The sequence below is a fragment of the Ceratotherium simum genome, chromosome 32 (genome assembly GCF_057802395.1).
Source record: "Ceratotherium simum simum isolate JZ-2026a chromosome 32, ASM5780239v1, whole genome shotgun sequence".
Classification (NCBI taxonomy): domain Eukaryota; kingdom Metazoa; phylum Chordata; class Mammalia; order Perissodactyla; family Rhinocerotidae; genus Ceratotherium; species Ceratotherium simum.
In genome coordinates, this window is record NC_141931.1 from 7,275,246 (window position 1) to 7,299,500 (window position 24,255).

Here is a 24,255-nt window from a genome sequence, read left to right on the forward strand (position 1 = left end):
TATTTGGCTGTCAAGGGTGCATTTTTTACTTGGACTGGGAGGCCAGACTTAGGGCTCACATGGAAAGGAATGTGCTTCCTTAGTACCCAAGGGAACCGAGGAAAAGAAGTTTAGCAGCTGCTTTAAATCTTCTTAGTAGCAGTCAGAGTATATATCTAAACTAACCAACTAAATAAATGGCTCTGGTCTTGGAAATAAGTGAACTAGAATGGAAACTGGAAACAGAAAGACAGCTCTGTGTGGGAACATGAGTTAAATGGCTGTAAGCAACACATATGCTTATTCAGTCCTCCTTTGTACATAATTTGTACCTAACGGTTTGCCTGGACTAAGCTAGTTTATACACCCTAACTAACTGACAATAAAATGGATCTGGAGTGAGGCAGCATGCACAACAAGATCCCAATGACATCCCCGGAGCAGAGTGTGAGCTCTGCAGGCTGACTATCTGGGTCTTTGATAAGGGTTTAATAAATGAATGAACGCCACTCAGCTCTGGAATCCATTCTTTGAGCTGCCCCTGCTCATTTTCCTCTCTCTCTCAGTTTGGTAGCTACTCCACTATCTTGTTGAAAGCCAAAAACGGCTATCAATTGTTTCTATCATATGCATGCTTCTTCGCAACGTGACTTTGCAGCTCCTCCCATCAGGAGGCGGAGTCTATTTTTGCACTTGTTAAATCTGGACTTGACCAAGTGACTTGCTTTGGCCAATGAGATGTTAGCAAATACAATGCAAGCAAAGGCTTGAAGAGTGTCTGTGCTCAAGGGCTTGTCCTCTCTCGCTGTTGGGGGCTCTGCCCACGCCTACTCAGAAAAAGTCCAGACAAGTCTCCTAGAGGATGAAAGAGCAGACGGAGAGAGGACCCAGCCACCCCAGCCCAAACCACCCTCTTCAGGTGAGGCCCATCCACATAGAGTGAGCTGAGTCCAGCTGACCCCACAGGGAGCAGACAGACCCAAATTGCTGACCCGCAGAATTGAGAGCAAATAATGGGACTCTGCTTTAAGTCACTACATTTTGGGAGTGATTTGTCATACAGCAAATTTAACACCATTGCTAAAGAGTAGATACCAATTATTGTTCAAACAAAATGTTGTTACAAGGCTTTAGCAAACACACATGATATGGATGAATTTTTTTGAAGACTAAAATCTAATGTATCTATTTACACTAATTTATTATATATTTTAAAGAATAATACAGTTTATAGCAAGAGTTAAATACAACACCTAGCTACAATTAAGTAATTCATTGGAATTCAAATATCCTGAATATTTTGTCCATGGGCCAGTAAACTACAGCCCTCAGGCCAAATCCTGACCGTGGCCACCTGTTTTTGTAAATAAAGTTTTATTGGAACACAGCCCTGCTCATTCATTTACATATTGTCTATAGCTCCTTTAATGCTACAACAGCAGAGCTGAGTAGTTGAGACAAAGACCATATGGCTTGCAAAGTCTAAAATATTTGCTATCTGGCACTTTATAAGAAAAGCTTGCTGACTCCTTTTATAGTGCTTACCACTATAATTCAATAAATGTTAGCTATCATCATCATTATCAAACATTATCATCTCTATTATTGTAGCCCATGGGATGCAAGTGGAAAATAATTTTCCCTTGATGAAAAAGCAGACACCTAAAACTATAAAATCATGATTCCTAATCTTTACATGAACATTATAGTCAACAGGTGAAGAGAAACGTATATACTCTTCTCCTTATCTAAGTACTAACGAAGGAAACTTGCCTTATCTTAAAATGTATTTATTTGCCATCTAAGTCCACATATATAATTTTTACATAATTGAGAAGATACAGTTCCTTTAAAAAACTTTTTAGAGATGCCAGCCCAGTGGTGTAGTGGTTGGGTTCGCACGCTCTGCTTCAGTCACCTGGGGTTCACGGGTTCCGATCCTGGGCAGGGACTCACACACCGTGGTTCAAGCCATGCTGTGGTGGGGTCCCATATACAGGGTAGAGGAGGATTGGCATGGATGTTAGCTTGGGGACAATCCTCCTCAAGCAAAAAGAGGAGGATTTGCAACAGAAATTGGCTTAGGGCCGATCTTCCCCCCACCCCCCAAAAAAAACTTTTTACATAACCATTAACTAAAATCAGCTTAAAATAAATATGGACTAAAAAGCAAAACTTAGGCTAGATTTATTGTGTGAAACTAATTATTAAAGATATTTTGGGACCATATTAGCCATTACCAAAAATCTTAAATCTGTATTTTTACAGATGTGTACTGTATCCTGGGATCCTCTAAAAGGAAGGAAAATCCAGGAGAAGAAGGTATCTGTTTTGCCTCCTTTCATTTTATTTCTTCTTGACTTTCTTCTTGAATCTGATTATTTGAGTCTTTAGTTCTGAGAAATTCTTAGCCATTGTATCTTTAAGTATTTCCTTGCCCCCATTCTCTTTCATACTTCCTTCTTGAACTCTAATTACATGTATATTACTCTAATTCCATGTCTCTTAATCTCCCTTCCACATTTTCTATCCTATTATCTCTCTTTAACTGTGTCTATTGTGTAGCCAATCCGCTGTATCTCGAATTTTGTTTATTAAAATTTTCATTTCTAGGGCCGGCCCCGTGGCGTAGCAGTTAAGTATACGCGCTCCGCTGCTGGCGGCCCAGGGTTCGGATCCCAGGTGTGCACTTACGCACTGCTTGTCAGGCCATGCTGTGGCGGCATCCCACATACATAAAGTGGAGGAAGATAGGCACGGATGTTAGCCCAGGGCCAGTCTTCCTGAGCAAAAAGAGGAGGATTGGCATGGATGTTAGCTCAGGGCTGATCTTCCTCACAAAAAGAAAAAAAAAATTTTTTTTCATCTCTAGAAGTCCTGTATAATACTTTTATTTTTAATGTCTGGTTATTTTTTATGGTCTCTTGTTTCTTAGTCATACATCTGATACCCTCTTTTATTTATTTAAGCAAATTAAGCTTACTTATTTTACATTCCAAATCTGAAAGTTAAACACCTTTAGTCTTTGCATGTCTGATTCTATTATTTATTATGTCTGCTGACTCTCATTCATGGTGACTTGTGTCCTCGAGTGTTTTGTGTTTTCTGATTGTAAGTTAATGTAAATTTATCACCCATTATTCTTTGAAGCCTGTGTTTAAGTTGGGTTCCCCCAGAATGGATTTGCATTTGTTTCTTCTAGGTACCTAGGGGCACATAGGTAGCATGAATTTGTGCCTTAAAACTGTAAAAGGACCTGCTTGTTAGGAGTTCTCAGGGAAACTTTTCCTATCCGTCTACCTCCAGCCAGAGCCAATGCTGAAACAGGCAAGTTCTATTACTATCTTACTCGAGGAGTAGGGTTGCCAGATTTAACAAATAAAAATACACAAGATCAGTTAAATTTGAATTTCAGGGAAACAACAAATAATTTTTTAGTGTATATGTATCCTTTATCTAGAGATGGATCATTTTCTAGTTCATCCACGGTGGGGTCTCCTGTCAGGGTTTTCACTTTATGTGGGGTCTCTGACCTGACTTTCCACCTTGCATGGGTCCTACGCTGTAGCTGTTGTTCCCCTCTAGTCTACAGAAATCAGCAAATGCCCTCAAGATAGCTGCTGCTTTACAAGATACTTCTCCGGATTTGTGCTTTCTCTTCCTTTTTTTCCCTTTGTTTTTCTCTCTCAATCTCTCTCCCTCCTTCTTTCCTTCCTTCTTTGCTTCCTTTCTTCCTTCCTTTCTCCCTCCCTCCCCCTGAGGATTTCCCTTACTTTACTGTTGAGCTTCACTCTGAATTTTGGTGGGAGAAAAGTTACCTAAGACATTAAACGCTTGCATTTTGTCGTTGCCTGAGCCTTGTGTGTTCAGCAGTGCCTAGGGACTTTGTTTAAAGCCCATAATTAGCACAAAGTAAGCCTGTATGTCTTCTTTATCTTGCCAATTTGGAATGGTTTATACCAATGACAAGAATGAATTTTTAAGAAATACATTCAAATTCTGACATTCAATCAAAGTTTTTGGAAATGAGGAAAAATACAGTCACATGACTTTATAATAATCAATACTTAGTTCCTTGTTTTAATGTGTATGTTTCTACATTTAAAGAATCTTCTTGGCCAGGAAGTTAATAAATTTAAAAACCGTTCCAATTTTTCAGTTGAGAAAATATATATACGAGAAAATATAGGTGCTTTTACAGATGACAAGCTTACAAGAAGATAGACCTAAGAACTGAAAAATATGTGACAATAAGTACAATAAAAATTGGAATATAAAAATCACTGTCTCTCAGAACTTTGAAAGCATGGGTTCTATGCCTTCTGACCCAATGTTTGTTTTGTTTTGTCTATGTCAGAAAGCTTCTAAGAGCTCTTTGTCATTCTTGTAAAATTTCAGGAGGATGTAGCTAAATATCAGTCTTGTTAAAATTTATTCTGTTTGGCACATAATGGCCCTATCAATCTTAGCTTGGGGAGATTGTCTCTATTATTTCTTTGGTTACTACCTCTCTTCTCTCTTCTCTCTTCTCTTTTTTACCTCTTTTTTCTCTTTCTGGAATTTAATTAGTCTTCTTGGATTAATCCTATATGCCTTTTAATTTCTCAGTCAAATTTTCTATCTTTGACTTTTTTATCTGTCTGAAAGTTTATCTTGAGTTAGCTTCTTAATTCATGAGTATGATCTAAATAAAAACAATAGCTGGGCCGGCCGGGTGGCTTAGTGGTTAAGTGTGTGCGCTCCACTACTGGCGGCCCGGGTTCGGATCCCGGGCGCGCACCAATGCACCGCTTCTCTGGCCGTACTGAGGCTGCGTCCCACATACAGCAACTAGAAGGATGTGCAACTATGACATACAACTATCTACTGGGGCTTTGGGGAAGGAAAAAAAAAAGGAGGAGGATTGGCAATAGATGTTAGCTCAGAGCCGGTCTTCCTCAGCAAAAAGAGGAGGATTAGCACGGATGTTAGCTCAGGGCTGATCTCCCTCACAAAATAAAAACAACAATAGCTACAGATTGTATATCTAAATTAGTTCTCCCTTAGTATTTTATATTTCTCTTGTCACAGTTAAGATATAGTAACTGAAATAGAGCCTTAATCATTAATAAACACTTTGCAATAATTTTCCTAAATTTTATAAAAAGTTTACCTATTAAAAAACAATGATCTGAAGAGGTTGGCTGATTATGGATATGCATTTCATAAATGACTCGTATAAATAACAGAACTGACTAATGGCAGGGTAGGAATAAAATATATTGACTCTGAATTGAGTCTGAATGAGTCTACAATGGTTAAGTATCCTCATCAGCCTACTCCAAAATGGAAATATCCACTTCTAATAAAGGTATTTTACTTCTCTTTGCAGTAGTAGCAATTATTGAATCTTTTAATGTACCTACAGTTATGCATTATTCTCATCAGCCTGGCTCCAAGTGGTAATATCAACCTCTAACAAATACCTGTCTTATTAATAAAGGGTAACTATTAAGTATATAGACAAACATTTAAAACTAAAAGATACCTAGTCTCACTTCTTCATTTTAATATTGAAGAATCTGAATCACAAGGATTAAATGATTTGTCTAAGATAACATAGGTAGAAACAGGGTTTCTTAATCCCTACCTCATTAAAAAACAATTCATCATCTTAACCATTAGCATGACTGGTGGTTGGTGACAGTAAGATGTAGCCTTGGAAACAGGCAGACTTATTAGGAAAGAAAATGCTGTGCACAGAGCTGCTTCTGGGTAAATCATACCAAAATGATCACCTGAACACTGTGGAGCCCAAATTAAACTCTCGGAGACACCAAGCATTGGACTCATGAAGGCAGTGAATTAGGGAAAGAGATGTAGCATAGTAAGCTGTTACTAAAACAGCACTGTAGGCAATAATAGACACGTGTAAATAGAATCAATCTATAATGTGGCCTGGCAATCTCTGTGCTAAAGCTACGCCTACTTTTCTCTTACTCACTAGCCTCTTTCCCTTCTCTATCAACATGCACTCCCCTCTATAGCTTATTTTAACCAGATTATACCTCCATAATTAATTTTTTTACATGGTAGGGGAAAGGGTAAAAAGTATAGAAAACATGGGCAGTGTAATTTCCCTTAAGTCCTGAATTCCCTAGATTTAGTCTTCGCTGTACAATGTAATAATTTCCCTATGTATTTAATTTAAGGGTAAGTTAAAAATAAAGCCTTATTTTTTCCCTTTAAAGGAATTAGAGGGTTACTACATTATGGACCTCATGATCCATATTTTGGAAAAAAAATTTGAAGAAAAATAAAGATCATGAAACGTATCATACATTTCTAAGACTAGAAGCACCTCTCCCTATGAATCTTGCAGAACAGAGGATTAAATACCTTTCAAGAAATAGTCTAGAAGTGCCTCTGACTATAAAATTTATCAGGTAGAGCCTCAAGTACCTGTAAAGGAATAAGAAAATAGCAGAACCCTCCTCTCTAATTCTGTTTTCTTCTTCTGATCTATCCTTTCTTCTAAATATGCAACATCCTGCCTCAACATAGCACTAACTTAGTGCTTGGGTTGTGCATGGCGGTGGCAGCCAATACGTCAATAATCTGAAAGGACTGTCCACTCTCATCATGTTGTCAAAAAGTAATGAAACCTGAGAATTTCTCGGTGGTACTGATGACACATGAGTACAGGCTATTTTGCAGTGATTCCATGATCCTATTTTAGTCCCTTGTTGATAATGGAGTCCCCAATATGTTTTTTCTTTTAAAAATCTCATATTTTGAGTAAATTGACCTTCAATTTGTTTGTGAAGTTTTTATTTCTATCGTGTAGTGCTATCACAGAAATCATAAAGTGTGAACACATTAAAATTATACTTCTAGCTTCTTGAGGTTATGATCTTCCTAGTTCTGAAATCTAAGAGTTTGCATCTAGGGCTGCTTAGCTTCTGTCTGTAAAGTAGGAAAGTTCCAGCTCACACCCTGGAATAATTCAGATCCCTTGTATGTGGTGGGAGATAAGGAGCTCTAGGTCAGCAGATCATCAGCCCGACATTGGATCAGGCTGTAACTTCTGTTAGGATCTGATCCTTGTACTCCAGTATTTCCAGGAAATTGATCACTCACTTATACTTCTGCACCTGAGTCCTTCCCTTCTACTTTGGTAGGTCAGAAATTTGATTGCTGCTTTTCTCTCTGTGCTACACTGTCCCCGCCACCTGGAAACTGGATTCTCCTCCGTTTCCCCAATTCCATCTGGCCCTAGTGAGTTAATTGCCTCTCTGAGTCACTGTTCTGTGACTAAGTATCCAATAGCTACTCCTAGACCTCCCTTTCCTTCTGGAGCTTTTCCAACAGCCTATGATTTGGACATTCACCAGTCACCTGTCTTTGCTGACAGCAGTGTGGTAGAGCTAAGATTCAAGCCCAGATTTCACCACCTCCAAAGACTGTGCTTGTCTGCACTAAATCCTACCATTATCTATCCTGACATTTTTACAGTGTTCCCAAAATGAGGGATTTAGCAGAGGGGACTCTGCAAAGAAGCCCTCTGGAAAACACTGGCTTCCTAACCAGTCAGTCACCTTATAGGGGCAAAAGCCAACTCTCTTTGTCTGGTTGATGTCAGTGTGACTGAAGGCCTCAGTGTGCCTGAGAGGAGATATTCTAGCAGGCCTAGGGTATGGGGGGCGAAGATGGCCCACCATAAGGTGACCTCATTTGGCAGCAAAGGTAAATTTGAAGCTTTCTTGGTCCATAAATCAGTCTATAAAAATAATTAAGTAAGGCTTCAGAGTAACAGCCACCAGCTTTGAGGAGAAAAACAGGCATCCAACATCCAACATCTTGTATCAGTGTCTTTCTGAGGCAGAAGGAAAGTAATGCACCTACTGTATTTTGCAATGAAGGCAGAAGATATTTTGCCGCAGAGCTGTGACTTAACATTTTCAGCAAGACATGGCTCCCTTTTCTCAATCTTCGTTTAGGATGCTCTGACTACAACTCTCTCTTCAAAGTTCGGTGGAACTGCAACCAGGGTCCAGATGGATGATTAAGGCCTAAACCCCAAACTTGCCTTGGATCATACTACTGTTTCAGGTAAAATCAGGGGGTAGCTCAGCCTAAATTGTGCAAATTATTGTCTGTTGCAGCCATGAGAATATGCCTCTCAGATCTCTTACTGCAGGAAGAGTAATCAACCTCCAGCCCTAGCTGCTGGTATATTGGCAGCAAGGCCACACTTCCAACCAATTGGCTGCTCCCGGCCCATCACTGAGCATGACAGGAATACCACAGAGCCCCATTCCTGGGAGATAGGGGCTCCTCTAATGGGTTTCTTTGGCTCAAAGACTCCCTTTTGACCTTGCTGAAACTTTCTTAGAATCACATAGTAGTCAAATGGCTTTCTTCCATTCCTTTCTTCCTTCTTTCCTTCCTTCCACTCTCCTTCTTTCCATCCCTCCTTCCCTCTCTCTTTCATGAGTATCAGACCTGCCTTATGGTCTGATGGCTCTTCCTGCCTCCTCCTGCTCCCTCCCCATTTTCCCTCACAGGTGTTTTCCCCAATAAATCTCTTACACATTTAATCTCTTCTTGGCATCAGCTTCTCAGAGAACCTGGACTAAATCATTGTTTGACTATTTTTTTTTGCATGTGTAATTTAGGACCAAACATAATTTCTGAATTCAGAGTCAAATATCCTTCATTAGAAGGAGAAAGACCTAATAATGAAAAAATATGTATGTGAATTATATTAACCAATTAACTCTGTTGACCTAAACATGTAGAAAAGTATTCCAGTTCTGAATAACCTGAAATCTCTAGAGCAAGGCTCTATCAGTTGGAAGAGCTATTGGAAGAGCCAGAAGGAAAAAGGTGAGGTAAGCCAGTTCTCCTCGTTCTAGGTGCACCGAAATGAATGTATAGAGGAGGTCGTGCAATCTAGAAACCATAGCACTGCTCAGAGCTTGGCAGGGGTGGACGGGGCTCTGAGGGACATGTTATCCCCTCATTATCTATCCACGCGTCCACACAATAAAGTCCGCTGAGCACCCACTCTACAACGAGCAGAGTGGTGGGCCCTGAAGATAACAGAAGTCAGACAGGAGCCTTGCCCTCAAGGCTGATAGGTACAGGCCTTTCCTGATAGGGGTGGGCCTTTTCTGATGTGGGGGGGACTTTCCAAGCCATCGCTTTGCATTTACACTTTTGCCAGGAACACAGGTGTCCATTGATGGGTGTACTTTCAGAATTCCTAAGTTTTCAGAATCTACTTGACCTTGTTCTGTTATTAAAGTTTCCTTGTAAAAAATAAGTACATGGGATTTGGCTATAGTTTTCCTTATATTTTTATATTTGTTTAAAATTTGTCATATTAAAATTAAGTAAAAGTGAAAAATGGTTTTATAGATTTAAAAACTTTTTGTTTTTTATGTGGAAATAATTTCAAACTTACAGAAAAGTTGGAAGAATAAGAGTAGTACCAAGAACACCCATATAGTTCCCCTGTGTTAGCATCTTACCCCATTTGCTTTATCTATCTCTTCCTAATATTTTTCTCCTGAATTATTTGAGGATAAGTTACATACATTAAGGCTCTTTATCTCTATATACATCAGTGTTTATTTCCTAACTCTACAGTTATTAACTTCAGTAAAGTTAACACTATATAATGCTTTTATCTGATCTAACCTATCACTGGTATCAGTATTCCAGTTTTGTTAGTTAAATCAATAATGTCCTTTATAGAATTTTTTTCCCCTCTGGTACAGGATTCAGTCTAGGGTCAGGTATTGCATTTGGTTGTCATGTCTCTTTAGTCTCCTTTGATTTGGAACATTTCTACAGCTTTTCTTGACATTTTGGAAAAATATAGCTCTCCCATCCTTTTTTTTTTTTTTTTTTTTAAATGGAATATTCCTCACTTTGGGTTTGGCCAGTGTTTCCTCATGATTAAATGCAGGCATGCATTCTTGGCCAAAATACTACATAAGTGATGTACCCTTCTCAGGATATCACTTCTGGAGGCACATGATATTCATCTGTTCTTTGGTAATGTTGATTTAGAGCACCCCAGTCAATTGTCGTCCAATTTCTCCACTGTATAATTGTTGTTTTCTTCCCTCTTGCAACTAATAAGCAGTCTGGGGGGAGACACCAAGCTCTTCATCACAGTACCTAGATTGGGATCCATTAATGATTCTGGCCTGACCCAGGCTTTACTATGAGTGTCTAGCTCCTGCACGCCCTTCACATTGATCTGGGAAGCCTCAGCAAGAGTTCTCCCTTATTCCTGGTTATTTATCTGTTTATTATTGGTTGTTAGTCATTATTACCAGTATGGACTCATAGGATACTGTTTTTCCCCATGGTTTATAATGTATTAACACAATTATTTTGGTGCTCAAATTGTCCTGGATCTGGCCTGTGGACGCCCCCTCAGGCTGGCTCCTGTGTCTTTGTGACATGCCATGGGTTTTTATTTGTTTGTTTTGTGAGGAAGACTAGCCCTGAGCTAACATCCAATGCCAATCCTCCCCTTTTTTCTTGAGGAAGACTGGCCCTGGGCTAACATCCATGCCCATCTTCCTCTACTTTATATGGGACGCTGCCACAGCATGGCTTAACAAACGGTGCGTCGGTGCGCACCCAGGATCCGAACCTGCGAACCCCGGGCCGCCGCAGCGGAGTGCACGCACTTAACCGCTGCGCCACCAGGCGGCCCCTGTTTGTTTTTTAACAACTGCATTCTAATGATAAATTCTACTATTACTGGAAAAAAAGAAAAAAAGAAAAGCAGATTTTAAAAAGTGCAAATCTCTTCTAAAAGAATTTCAGGCTGCTTTGTTGTTGCTTGAATTGTGTTGTTTATAGTCGTTTTTGTTATAAAGGTTTTTATGTGTTTATTTATTTTTCTCAATAAATAAAAATTTCTTCAGCATCCATAGTACATTATATGTGCAAAATTCTATTGGGCACAAAGAGAAGGTAAAAGAAGTATAAACTTTGGTCTTCCTTACTTTAAGGAATTGATAATATAGCTGTAGACAGATCTTTCAACGTTTGAATAACAAATGAAGGCAAATCACAATGAAGATAGTCAGAAGTTAAGTAAAACCTCCTACTTCTAATCAATTGCAAGGGAAACCCAATCAGTTCATCTCTGATGCCAGCCCTCCCTTCCTGAGCTCTCCCAGTGGCTGCAGACAGCCTGAAACCCACACTCTCCAGTCTCCCCTGTACACTAGGAAGCATCTGAGAGACCGTGGTGGACAAAAGATAAGCCTGGGCCCTTCTTCCCCAGAAGCCAGGGACATCTGCAGATGCAGGCAGCTGGTGTGGGTGTTTCCCTGTGGTTTTTGGTTGTACTCCAAGAATCACCCACTTTAGTACTGAAGGGTTGGTGGGAGATTCTCTGTGGTCCATGCCTTCTATCATTTCTGTCTTCTTATCTTCAGAAGTTGTGTAAGTCTCTAGTTCCCAGTAATAAACTTCTTACTCAAACTACTTAGGTGGCTCCTGTTTTCCTGACCAATAGAATGTGACTTAGTTTCTTATTTATTTGTCACACACTTACACAGCATTTGCTATGATCCAGGCGTTGCGCTGTACAAATATTAACGCATTTAATCCTCATCATAACCCTGTGAAGTAGGTGCTATTATTTTTCCCCGATAAGCACAGGGGGATCTCGCCTAAGGTCACAGACCAGTGGTAGTGGAGCTGGGATTTAAACAGGGCTCCGGAGTTCATGCCTTTATTCTTAGAATTTTTGCAAATAATATCTATGGGACTATATTAGTCTGCTCAGGCTGTCATAAAAATATCATAGATTGGGTGGCTTAAACAACAGAAATTTAGTTTCTCACGGTTCTGGAGGCTTGAAGTTCGAGACCAAGGTCCAGCAGATTCAATTTCTGGTAAGGACTCTCCTCCTGGCTTGTAGTGAGCTGCCTTCTCACTATGGCCTCACATGGCCTTTTCTCAGGAAAGAGAGAGAGAGAGATACTGCGCTATCTGGTGTCTCTTCTTATAAGGACACTAATCCTATCACACCAGAGCCCTAATCTTATTACCTCATTTAATCTTTTTTTCCCAGTTTTATTGAGATATAATTGACATACAGCACTGTATAAGTTTAAAGTATACAGTATAATGTCTCAACTTATATATCATGGAACGATTACCACAATAAGTTAAGTTAACATCCATCATCTCATATAGATACAAAAAAACCCGTTGTTTTTTCTTGCGATAACTCTTAGGATCCACTCTCTTAACAACTTTCAAATATACCATAGAGCAGTGTTAATGATGGTCACCATGCCATATATTACACCCCCAGTACTTATTTCTCTTCTAACTGGAAGTTTGTACCTTTTGACCCCCTTCATTCAATTCCCCACCCTCACCCCCTCATTTCATCCTGATTACTTCTGTAAAGGCCCTATGTCCAAACAATCACACTGGAAGTCAGGGCTTCAACATACGAATTGTGGGGGATTCAAACATTCAGTCAGTAACAGAGACCGAAATACCACCAACAAAGGACCTTACCTCCTATTGTTATGTGGTGTGGCACTAAGAATGCAGTGTCTCTTTTCCTGTCTTTGATGGAAATGCCTGGTTCAAATCTTGTTTTTACTTCTCTCTATTGTGAGACCTTGCCCAGGTGATTTAATCTGGCTGAGCTTCAGTTTCCCCATCTGAAAATGGGGATAATAATACCTATTTTGCAGGACTGTTGTATTAAATAAAATAATAACAATATAAAATTCTTAGTCTAGTACCAGCCACATAGTAGCTACTCAGTATATTTTAGCTTGCTGTTTTGAGTTCTCTTCAAATAGAGGTCATCAATACAGTGGATCTACCCTAGTTCTTCTTTTGCAGCAGCATTCTCATCTGGGGATATTTGTTGACCCCGGTCAGTCATATTGTAGGAGATATTGTAGCTTGGCTCACTCTGCCCCATTCCACCTCTTTGAGAGAGCCTTACTCCAGAGACTAGCAGAGTGGAGACCATATCACCCATCTTGTATACAGCTTGGGTTCCACATGTTCCCAGCCTCCACCAAGCAACCATGCACATGTAGTATGTGGAAGGTGGAGAGAGACAGATGCTGTGTTTCTGCTGCTTCATGGGGGCGTTTGATTTTTCTGAGGCAGGAGTAGCAGAGAGGTAAGGTGAAGGCATCTGTTTTGTGGTGTGGATCACAGCAAAAGCAGTGTAGTCTCAGAGCCCAAAGCAGGGCAGCAGCTCCTGGATTCTCAGGATTCATTATGGAATCTGAGGAGGCGGTTCCCTGGAGGGGCTAGTTCTCTGGTGTTGGTCTTGTGGTTCACTCTGAAAGCTCAGGCAGTCTGCTCCTCCAGCCTTTGCAATGATTTTGTAGACCCAATTCCTTGTGTAATCCCTTTTACTTAAATGTGCTGGAGTTATTACTATCTGAGGCTGAACCTGGCTCAGACAAATACTCAGAGATAAAAGTTACACGGCACATTAGGATATGAGCTCCATGGGAGCAGGACTGTTTCCTCGTTCTCTGTGGTATCCCCAACGCCTAGAACAGTGCCTGGCATAACTGCTTAGTAAATATTTGTGGAGCTGTTGACTAAACTGGTAATTAAATTCTTACTCCCTTAATAGTTATTTGCTGCTGCGTAAAAAATTACCCCAAACTTAGTGGCTTAAAACAACAAACATTGGTTATCTTACAGTTTCTATGGATCAGGAATCTGGGAATGGCTTAGCGGGGTGATTCTGGGTTGGGGTCTCTCACAGGCTGCAGTCATCTCAAGGCTGACTGTGGGGAGACCCCCTGCCAAGCTCACTCACAGGCTGTTGACAGGGGGGCCTCATTTCTTCACTGTATGGACCACTTCACAGGCTGCCTGAGGGTACTCACAACACAGCAGCCTGCTTCCTTCTCCCTGAGGCTTCCCCACAAGAGAGCAGATGATTTTCCCTAGTATGAGTGATGAGAGAGAGATGCATACACACACACACACACAGATAGAGACAGAGAGAGAGAACCACACACTGAAGACAAAAGCTGCAGTCTTTTTATAACTTAGTCTCAGGAGTGATATCTCATCTCACACCCATTAAGATGGATATTATTAAAAAAACCCAGAAAGTAACAAGTGTTGGTGATGGTGTGGAGAAATTGGAACCCTTGTGCACTGCTGGTGGGAATGTTAAATGGTGCAGCTGCTATGGAAAACAGTTTGGCAGTTCATCAAACAATTAAGCATTGAATTACCATATGATCCAGCAATTCCATTCATAGGTATATACCCAAAAGAATTGAAAGCAGGGACTTGTACACCTATGTTGATAGCAGCATTATTCACAATACCCAAAAAGTGGAAGCAGTCAGTGTTCACTGATGGATGAATGGATAAACAAGATGTGGTATATACATATAATGGAACATTATTCAGCCTTAAAAAAAAAAAAAGGAATTCTGACACATGCTACAACATGGATGAACCTTGAGGATATTATGCTAAGCGAAATAAGCCAGATACAAAAGGACAAATACTGTATGATTCCACTTATGTGAGGGACCTGGAATAATCAAACTCATAGAAAGAAAGTAGAATGGTGGTTGCTAGAGGCTGGGGGCAGGGGTGAATAGAGAGTTGTTTAATGGGTACAGAGTTTCAATTGGGATGATTAAAAAATTCTGGAGGTGGATGGTGGTGATGGTTGCACAACAATGTGAATGTCACTGAACTGAACTGTATACTGAAAAATGCCACTCACAGTTTCTATGAGTCAGGAATCTGGGAACAGTTAGCTGAGTGATTCCAGGTTAGGGTCTCTCACAAGGCTGAACTCTACACTGAACTGTACAGTGAAAAATGGTTAAAATGGTCCATATTGTGTTATGTGTATTTCACTACAATTTAGAAAAATAAATAAAAAGTAAGAAAGAAGTGACATCTCATCATTTCTGCCAAATTCTATTGGCTAGGAGTGACTAGATCTAGCCCACACTCAAGGAGAGAGGAATTAAGCTCCACCTCTTGAGGAGAGGAGAAATAAAGAATTTGTGGATATAATTTTAAAAGCACTGCATCTTTTGAAGGCTTCCATTTCAAAATAAACATAATTGGTATAAAGATAGAAAAATACACAACTGCTTGCACAAAGCACTTGTCACAAACTACTACAATGGGTGGGCTTTTTGTAAAGACTGACCTAGAAGGCAAGGATAACTATCCTATGTTGTCGTTTAGTGCTTAGCACTTATCTATTTACACATGTGGGACTTGAAATCTGAATTGGTTTACTGAATAAAATACTGATAAAGAGATTAGCATACATATAAAATATTTCATCCAAACTCAGGAGAAAGAAAATTCTAACTTTAATGATTTCAAATCAAATATAAGGAACTTAAGGACTGCATTTGAATTTGTAGCCGTACAATATACAAAATTCGTAATCTCCATTTTTGTTGAATTACCAGGGGTGTATAGAGAACATATTCTAGAAGCTTCTTAATGGATTCCCCTATGATCTCCAGGCATTAATACCCTGGGCCTCTCAGTCAGAGAATGGAATGGGAGTGGTCATAGGTCTAGGAGGTCATAGGAGGGGGTGTGGTTGGTGATAAACACCAGCAGACGCATCTACCAGTTGTTTGACTAGTGCCCTTAAAATTCTGTGCAAGATCATATCAAATAGAGAACGCTCAAAAGACAGCGTTTTCTACTTGTTTCCAAAATAATATGCTAACATATGTGCTTTTAATAAGTTCTCTTAAGTAGCTTAATTTTTCCTGTGTATAATGAGAATTTTATTTCTTTTCTCTCTGATTTATTCATTTATTTCTTCCTATATTTCTTTTCCCTTTTGATGAGAGACCAAACCATTTCCAATTTAATCTAACCCTGCACAGCCTTTTTTGTAATATTGTATGTTTTTCTTCCTTTTCTTTTTCTTCCCCCAGAGTGCATTACAGAAGAGTTGTAGCTATTTCTCAATTTTAAACAGTTGCTTTCTGGGGAAACGAATCGGCAAGAGAATAAACTTCAAAAAAAAAAAAATTAGCACCTTCTTTCTTGCTTTTTATTTTTTTATTTGTTATTTGACATGCCTGTGGTCACACCTCCTTCAGGAAACAGAACTTTATCAAAAGCTTTATACATAAATTGTAGCCAATTTTTACCAAGACTGAGATTTCTATATATCAGGGGCTCCCTGCTATTGCGTACTTTCCCCAAATCATTTCTTTTTCAAAATTCCTTCTCTCTCCCATCCCCTCCCCCTCCCTCTCCCACTGTCTCTATTGGGGGTAAAGGAGTTGACCATTCGACTTCCGTTTTTGGTGGTCACCAACAGTTCTACCCCCAAAGGTTACCTCCACTGCTCAGTAATTGCCCAATTTCTCTTCCTCCTCTCCCCTTCCTATACAAGCGCAGGCACCTGTGGTTGGGAGGTTTTTTTCTTTTGTCTTTGTTGGGGGGCTGGGGACAGCTGGGAGGTGTTGTGTTATTTGAAGGAAGTTTGCTAATGTGTATTTTTCCACTCCCCTGCTAGTGGAGGAGGAGACAGGAGTTAGACTAAGTAACAACTAAAATTTAAAAATGACTGGCAATGAATTGGGGCACAAATGACCAGGGTGGTTCCCTGACATTACGTCTTGCTTAGCACCGTGAGAGACTTGTTCAACTGACATATGCCCTCAGACTCCAAGTTCACTTTTCTGTATTGCCAAGCCTTCGATTCTTCAAGGTTATCATTTTCAAAATAAAAGTAAACAAGAATTACGAGTTTAATGATTTATTTTATAATATTAGCTCAATATTAACTGTCAACAATCAGAAGTCTCTCAAGAAATTGTACCACATCTAAAAGTTTTCTATAAAATTCTGAAAGTGTGTGCTATGGTTTTCAGTATAGTGAAGCAAATATCAATATTTAGATTTGAGTTCCCCCAGGAAGCCAGCTCTGAGATGGAGACGAGTGTGCAGGACATTTGTAAAGGAATGCTCCTGGCATCTCACCTGAGGAAGGAGAGGAAGGGAAGAAGATGGGACTGGGCAAATGAGAAGTTGGGCTGTGATGAAGTCTCCGCAAAAGCTCCAGTCAGCCCAGAAGAGAGCTCTGACACCCGGATGGCCCCTCAGACCTGTCCCATACGAGTGAGAGGCTGGGTCAGTTAGCCATTGGATGGGGCCACCCTCAGAAGGGTATGTAACCTTGGGTGAGGCTCTTCTTTCAGCTGAGGCAATTTCCAAGGAGGCCAACAGCTGAGAGCTCTCCACTGGCAGCCCTCCCCCAGCTGGGGGACTAAGGTCTTCATTCCTGAAGGGGACTCTGGGCGGTGCTTTAAAGTGTTCGCTACAAGCAGGATGCCCTTTTGTAAGAACACACTATGTTGCCAGTCTGAAAGTGGAGGATTCACATAAACCTGTGGTACATCTCCATGGTGTAGACAGAAGCTTCTGTACGTCAGGGCTGGTCCACAGGTACCAGGCAAGCTCTGACCATCGCTGTCAGAGAAAGAAGACTAGAGCAGGAAGTTTATGCTCACCCCCCCCCCAGGTGTCCTCCATTGTTCTGACATCTCTGGATGACACTCAGATGAGGACCTCCTCCCCCCACCACCACCCTGCCCAGGGCAGGGGAAGAGTTGACTTTCTAGCTGAGTTTAAGACAGACCTGATGTCATACCTGAATTTACACTTCCTGCAGTCTTACCCCTACCCCCGAAATTCAACCAAACAAGTCTTTCACCCTTCTCATACTTGAGTCCTACTTACCCTCCTTTTGTGATAACCTGAAAATGTGGCCCAAGGTGAGGAAGAGGTGATGTTTCTGGAGCTATAATTTTCCGTGCTCCTCTTTTTCCTTCCCCACTCCGTCCAGTTAACCCTGAACTCAACACCCTTTCGATGGGATACAGCTCTCAAGCTTCCCCTTCATGCTCAGCAGGAACCCCAGCACAAACTCTCCTAATGCCACTGTGGAGAAGGGATGTCAAAAGTAGTGATAAATAAATGAAAAGCAATAGGATATATTGGAGTATACGAGGAAGCCATTTGGTTAAAAACTAATTCAGCCTGACCTTGTTTTTCCAAAAGCGCCTGACGTGACCTGTTGAGCATGCATTGTACATATGCTTTAAATATTTACTATGTCCCAAAGACAAGAGTGATGCCCTTAAAGATAGGGATGTAGCTTCCCCCCATAATAGCATTTCATTAGGGATAAGCATCATTCCTGGAAGCTAAGGATTAATTACTGACCTGCTATGCTCACCTTGTGACCACTCACCTGCTGACCACTGATCTGCTGTGCCAGCTGAGCATCTTGTGACAATTGTAAAAGGGACATTACTAGCATATTTGTTGTATGCTCTTTGTTCCAGGACGGTATATAACCACTCTGTACACCCCACTTCTTTGGTGCCCTTCCTTCCTTGGGGAAAGAAGGCCCCGGGCTATAGTCCTCGGACCTGGCTCACAGTAAACTCACCCCAAATTTTGATTTATAGATTGATTACATATTATTTGCGTCAACAGTAGATACCACCTGCTGATATTCTGGAATGATTTGTGTTAAACTCACAAAGATAGGTAGAAGAAGAAGGCAGAATCCTGTCAAAACCATGAGAAATAACTCTTTTATGTTAGGAAGACAGAATGTATTCATATTTCCCTTCAGAGTTTTCTTTTGGAGTTGAGCTTTGTAAAGTGACATATTAGAACATATTATAGGTTCTGTGATGCTTATATTTACAAAGAATTTTTTACTTTATATCTTATTCGAAACTTTTGGTTTTGAGTACTGAATAATAATACATCTCTGCCAGTCATTTTAGTCTGACTAGAATCAAATAGGGCTTTGTGTGTATATAATGCAAAAATAGTTGACATGAGTGTGTAAGGAGGAGGTGAGTGTGAGATCAGACGCTTTTGTGTCCTGTTGGGTAGGAAATTTAGAGGAGCTGATAGATCTTTGATGAAATAAAGAATAGAATGTTGAAATCAAAAGCTTTTCTTCTATTTTAAAAAGAATTTTAAAGTAATGAGAGAGAAGAAGTCATGGAGAGTAAGTACTGCATGATACATGAAGAAGAAATGAAAAGACAGCAAATCAGTAAGTTATGCAAAGGAATCTCAAAAACAAAGAAGGAAGAGAAGAAATAAACCTTTGGAGGCACCAGATTAATCTCTTAACTCATGTCATAATGTGCAGGATATGAACTTCTGTCTTGCTTATGAGAGAAAATATTACTTTTCATTTTTTTTGTTGTCTTAGGGGGTCTGCACTAAGTTTCATGCTGACAACAGTAAGTGCTAGGAGCCCATTACTCTAAAGAGAGTGCTAGACACAGCCACAGGCTAAAACTAGTTTTATATTCCTTACACCATTTCTTACCTTGTCTGTAAAAGAGAAGCAATGGAGAGACGCAGTGAAGGACAGCTAAGGGATTCCATATTTTTTTCCATTGTGACATAGCTAGTAAGCATTCATTAAAGCCTCTGTTTAATGCAAGCATGGGTTATTCCAAAGTTCATGCTCTTTGCACCACCCCAGCCTGACTCCTGAAAAAAGTTTCTGAGTAAACATCAAGAACCTGTTACTGAGAAAGTGGAATGAAAAATTCTAAGAAAATGCCAGGGCCAGATTCTCTGATGCAAATAGATTTCAGAGGAGTAGTTTAAGAGAAGAGAACTAGAGACTTTCAGTTGAAGATAGAATATCTGGATCTTATATGGTTTACTTAATTTGAGGTTCTAAATTTAGTACGTGTACAATTTTCCCAGGGGGGAGCTCATTGATTGCATCAGATTCTGAAAGATGCCTATGACACCAAACACGTTTAGATAATTTACATGCCAAGTGATCCGACACGTAAGGCAAAGACAAACAGAAAGTAGAAACCAGAGATTATGCTAACAAAAAAGAAGGAAAGAAGGCAAATAGAAATAAAAGGAAAAGGAAAAAGGAACAGAGTAGAGCAAAGCAGTTCTGGCCACCTCTCTCTACCTTCCTCCCACTTTTTTTGCCCAATGCTTTTGTTAGCTGCAGAGGAACCAATGCCACCCTTGAGTCTCACATAACTATTATCAAGAGGTGCACAAGGATGCAAGGTCTTTCTTTCATCTGTCTTACAGACCTGGGGGCAGGGCTGGGAGGTGAGGAAGGGTCTACTCTTCGAGAGTAGAAGTGTTGGCACCATTTTTAAGACTGGTCTTGAGTTAAAATATCAGCAGATATGGCTGAACTGAGCCACAACCAGAGTCAAGTAGGATAATCAGAAATCAAAAAGGGATTCTGGGGCCGGCCCCATGGCTTAGTGGTTAAGTGCGCGCGCTCCGCTGCTGGTGGCCCGGGTTCGGATCCCGGGTTTGCACCGACGCACCGCTTCTCCGGCCATGCTGAGACCGAGTCCCACATACAGCAACTAGAAGAATGTGCAACTATGACATACAACTATCTACTGGGGCTTTAGGGGAAAAAATAAATAAATAAAAAAAAAATCAGATTCAAAAAGGGATTCTGACTCAACAATAAATGATGTAGCAAGCAAAATATATATAATATATATATATTACATGTACTATAATGTATATATAATATATAGTAATTATACTACATATGCATTTTGTATTTGAGAGAAATTTGAGGTTTCCTGACATGGTTAGTGGTAGGGATTTGAATAAGAAAAAGGTGAATTGTCAAATCAGTTTGCAGAGCAAGTTCTGGGTTCTTTCTCCAGGTCAACCACTGACTGACTCATTTTTACCTCATTTACTTTTTCCAAGTCGTTAAGTTTCCTAATACTCTTCTTTCACCCACAGGAAGCTTTTTTAAAATCTCATTTGCACAGTCAAATGTGGTAAAATTAGTTATAAAGATAAGAGTTGATTTTAGGAGGTCGGCAGTCTAATAAAGCTTAGATTTATAGAACTGGAGACTTCTTATTCTAACTTACTTTAAATGAACATAAGACCCTCAGATATATCAGACACATTGATGCACACACAAGAAATAGGGGTTTTAGTTGTATTAGTCCAAATAGACAAGGTTATGCTGCAGTGACAAATAACCTTAAAATCTCCTTTACTTATTTCTAGCTCAAGCTACACATCCTTTGAAGATTGACAGGGGTTTTGCTCCATAGATCATCAGAGACTCAAGCTGATATTGGCTCCACTATCTTGTGACATTGCCATCTCAGCACATGGCTCCAAAGGCACCACAGTAAAGGCACAGTGTGGAGGACTCAACTAAATCCTATTCACGGCCCAGTGGCCAGAACCAGTCCCACGGCCCCAACCTAACAGCCAGGAGCTACCAAGGAGAGGAGTACCAGATATGGTGATTCTTGTAATCTCTACCACACTATATCTTTGGGTTTGTGTAGATTGTGTCAATGTTACCATCAATTTAGAAATATGATTCATAGAATTTTTATTAAAAAGGTATGATGGGGGGCTGGCCCAGTGTTGTAGTGGTTAAGTTCGTGCGCTCTGCTTCAGTGGCCCGGGGTTCACAGGTTCGGATCCCGGGCACGGACCTATGCACATGCTTATCAAGCCATGCTGTGGCAGGCGTCCCACATATAAAATAGAGGGAGATGGGCACAGCTGTTAGCTCAGGGCCAATCTTCCTCAGGAAAAAGAGGAGGATTGGCAATGGACATTAGCTCCGGGCTAATCTTACCCAAAAAAAAAAAAAGCCGTGGTAGAAAGGGAGTTGCAGTGTCAGTTTATGCAGAGTTGAGCTTTGATATAAGAATTCTCATAAGTTATACAAGTTTTCGTATTTTAAGAAGTATCAGATCATTAGAGAGCTCAATAAAGCACAGATTCCTGGGCTCTGTCCCCTAGAGATTTTAATCCAGTAAACCTGAGGTACAGCCCAGAAATTTGGGTTTTAACAAGCACCTCTGAGGGTTTTCATGCAGGTGGACTTCAGGGTTCAATAAACACAAGATTATTGGGAGGCAGTGATACACCAGGGTTTCAGCCTGTGTAAGAGTGTGTGTGTGTGATATTGTATTTTGAGGAGTAGAGTGCTAAGAAGCAGATGGCTGTTATTTCCACCTCATTGATCTCCACAAGATGAAAGCCTTCGTAGAAAGGGATTCCAAAACTTCAGTGATGTGTGGAGAAAAACAGTTGAAAATGTAAGAGAGTAAGTAGGAAGTACATCACGAGAAGCTGTGGAGGCTGCGTGGACCATGAGACAGTGCAAAAGGAGAAGATAACGAACATCCCTCCTAGACCAGTCATGTTGCTGGATGTAGGGATTAGTTTATCTGGGTCAACATATGGCGGGGTGGAAAGTGAACGTGCTGCAAATGTTCCGCAATATGGCAAAGGATTTTTATGATGGTTTTATTTAGAACCACTTAACTGAAAAACTAAGACAATGCTGAGAAGGGGCAAAGTACAGTTGAACTTCTTATCGTTATTGAAAATGTGGTAATTTACTAAAGAAACAATCAGAGCTGTGCACAAATATCACGTACGAAGTTTTCGTGGCCATTTTATAATGAAGAAAAATTGGAAATCATCTAAATGTTTGCCAGTTGGAAATCGGTTAAATACATTTGGCTTCATCCACGTCATTGGGATGCTATGTAACCATTAAAAGTGCTTTTGGGGGGCCGGCCTGGTGGTGTAGTGATTAAGTTCACATGCTCCACTTCAGCCTGGGGTTTGCAGGTTTGGATCCCGGGCACGAACCTACACACTGCTCATTGAACCATGCTGTAGGGGCGTCCCACATATATAACCGAGGAAGATTGGCACAGATGTCAGCTCAGGGCCACTCTTCCTCACCAAAAAAAAAAAAAAAGTGCTCTTGAGGCATCTAGGAAAGACAGTGATGTATTAGCAGGGTTACAAAAATTTCATTCCAATACTGACTGGAATGCGTAAAACCAACTACACCAAAGAAAACATCATCCTGGAAATCATCTAGGAAATTTTCCCAACCTTGTACCACAAGCTTCAAGAAATCCAACTCCCAAACATCCAATATATCCACATATAAAACAATTGAGCCTAAATTAGTATAAAATTCTGGGAATAAACCCACAGCTCCCTTTTTGGAGTGAGCTGCACAATGTGGTGAGAAGAGGCAGAATTTCTGAAAAATCCCAGTAAAAATACTTCTCTCTGGAAGGACAGGAAATAGGAGACTGAGTTGGCAAGAGGAAAGATCTGGAATGTCCCACGTGGGGCCCTTTTTCCTCAGTGTAAAGCCAAACATCAGTTGAAGGCCACAGTGATGGGAGAGAGTCCAGAAATAAGCTTCTAGCACCAATTGTCTCTAGGAGGCTGGCAGCTGCGGACAGAGCAAGCTGGGGGGAGGACAGTGCCCCCAGCCATGACAGACAAAGGTGGTGGCACTACTCGGCTGGGCTCTGACTCCAGGTTTGATCAGCCAGAGAGGGGAGACAAACCCAAATCTCCTGACCCACTGCCTTCCATGGGCCGGGCCTTTAGTCAACGGCTTCAACAAAATCAAAAATAAAATGAATGTGAAAATAGTTGCCAGCTTTGACAGCTCATAGAACCACTCTCCTGCCCACTCTCCTCAGCCACCTTTGGGACCAACAGATGTAAATGATGCTGATCCAAGCACTAGCTCACTCACATTCCATAGGGAAGATGCAAATCATGCTCAGGCAAACAGGACATTATTTTAGAGTGAATAGCAGGCCCGTGTAGAACTGCCACTATTTCAAAATGCCTAAGCAAGAAGAAACCCAGCTTGGCGTCTGTGCAATAATTCTGCCCCCCACCCCCTGAAAAAAAAAAAAAAACGGAAGAGGAGGAAAGGAGCTCAAAACGCATAAGTAAAAGAAAGAGCTCACTTTGGAAGAAAATTTCTTCTACTTTTAATAAATTAAAAAGAAATGTATGATCAAAGTAAGAGAATGGAGAGGACCGCAGAGAACGGAGAGACCCAGGACTTACAGTGTATGCAGTAGTCAGAAGACTCCTCAGTGTTCCCTTCAGGAAGGGGCTGAAGCTTCCTGGAAGCTGCAAATATTGTTTAAAATCAATAGATGGGAAAGGGTATACGCATGTTGGATAACCAGACGGGTGTACTGAAAGGAACACTGTTGATTGCTTTTCTGACAGCACATCCTCTTTCCTGACAGAATTCCCACTGGGTCTAGGTGTTCATCTCTCCTCCACATAGCCATGTACTCCCAAACAAGCTGACCACATCTCCAGGCTCTGTATACTGACCAGTCCCAGTTCCTCAGTGAATAACGTTGCCCTGGCAACCATTAT

General features: G+C 40.6%; 1 long non-coding RNA gene across 1 annotated transcript; it reads left to right on the forward strand.

Moving 5' to 3' along the window:
• Positions 1 to 821: 821 nt before the first annotated feature.
• Positions 822 to 21,594, forward strand: LOC147912951 (uncharacterized). The gene is made up of 4 exons (XR_015549338.1): positions 822 to 898; positions 2,248 to 2,301; positions 7,959 to 8,070; positions 21,076 to 21,594. It is a non-coding gene; the product is annotated as an uncharacterized LOC147912951 (long non-coding RNA).
• Positions 21,595 to 24,255: the final 2,661 nt, after the last annotated feature.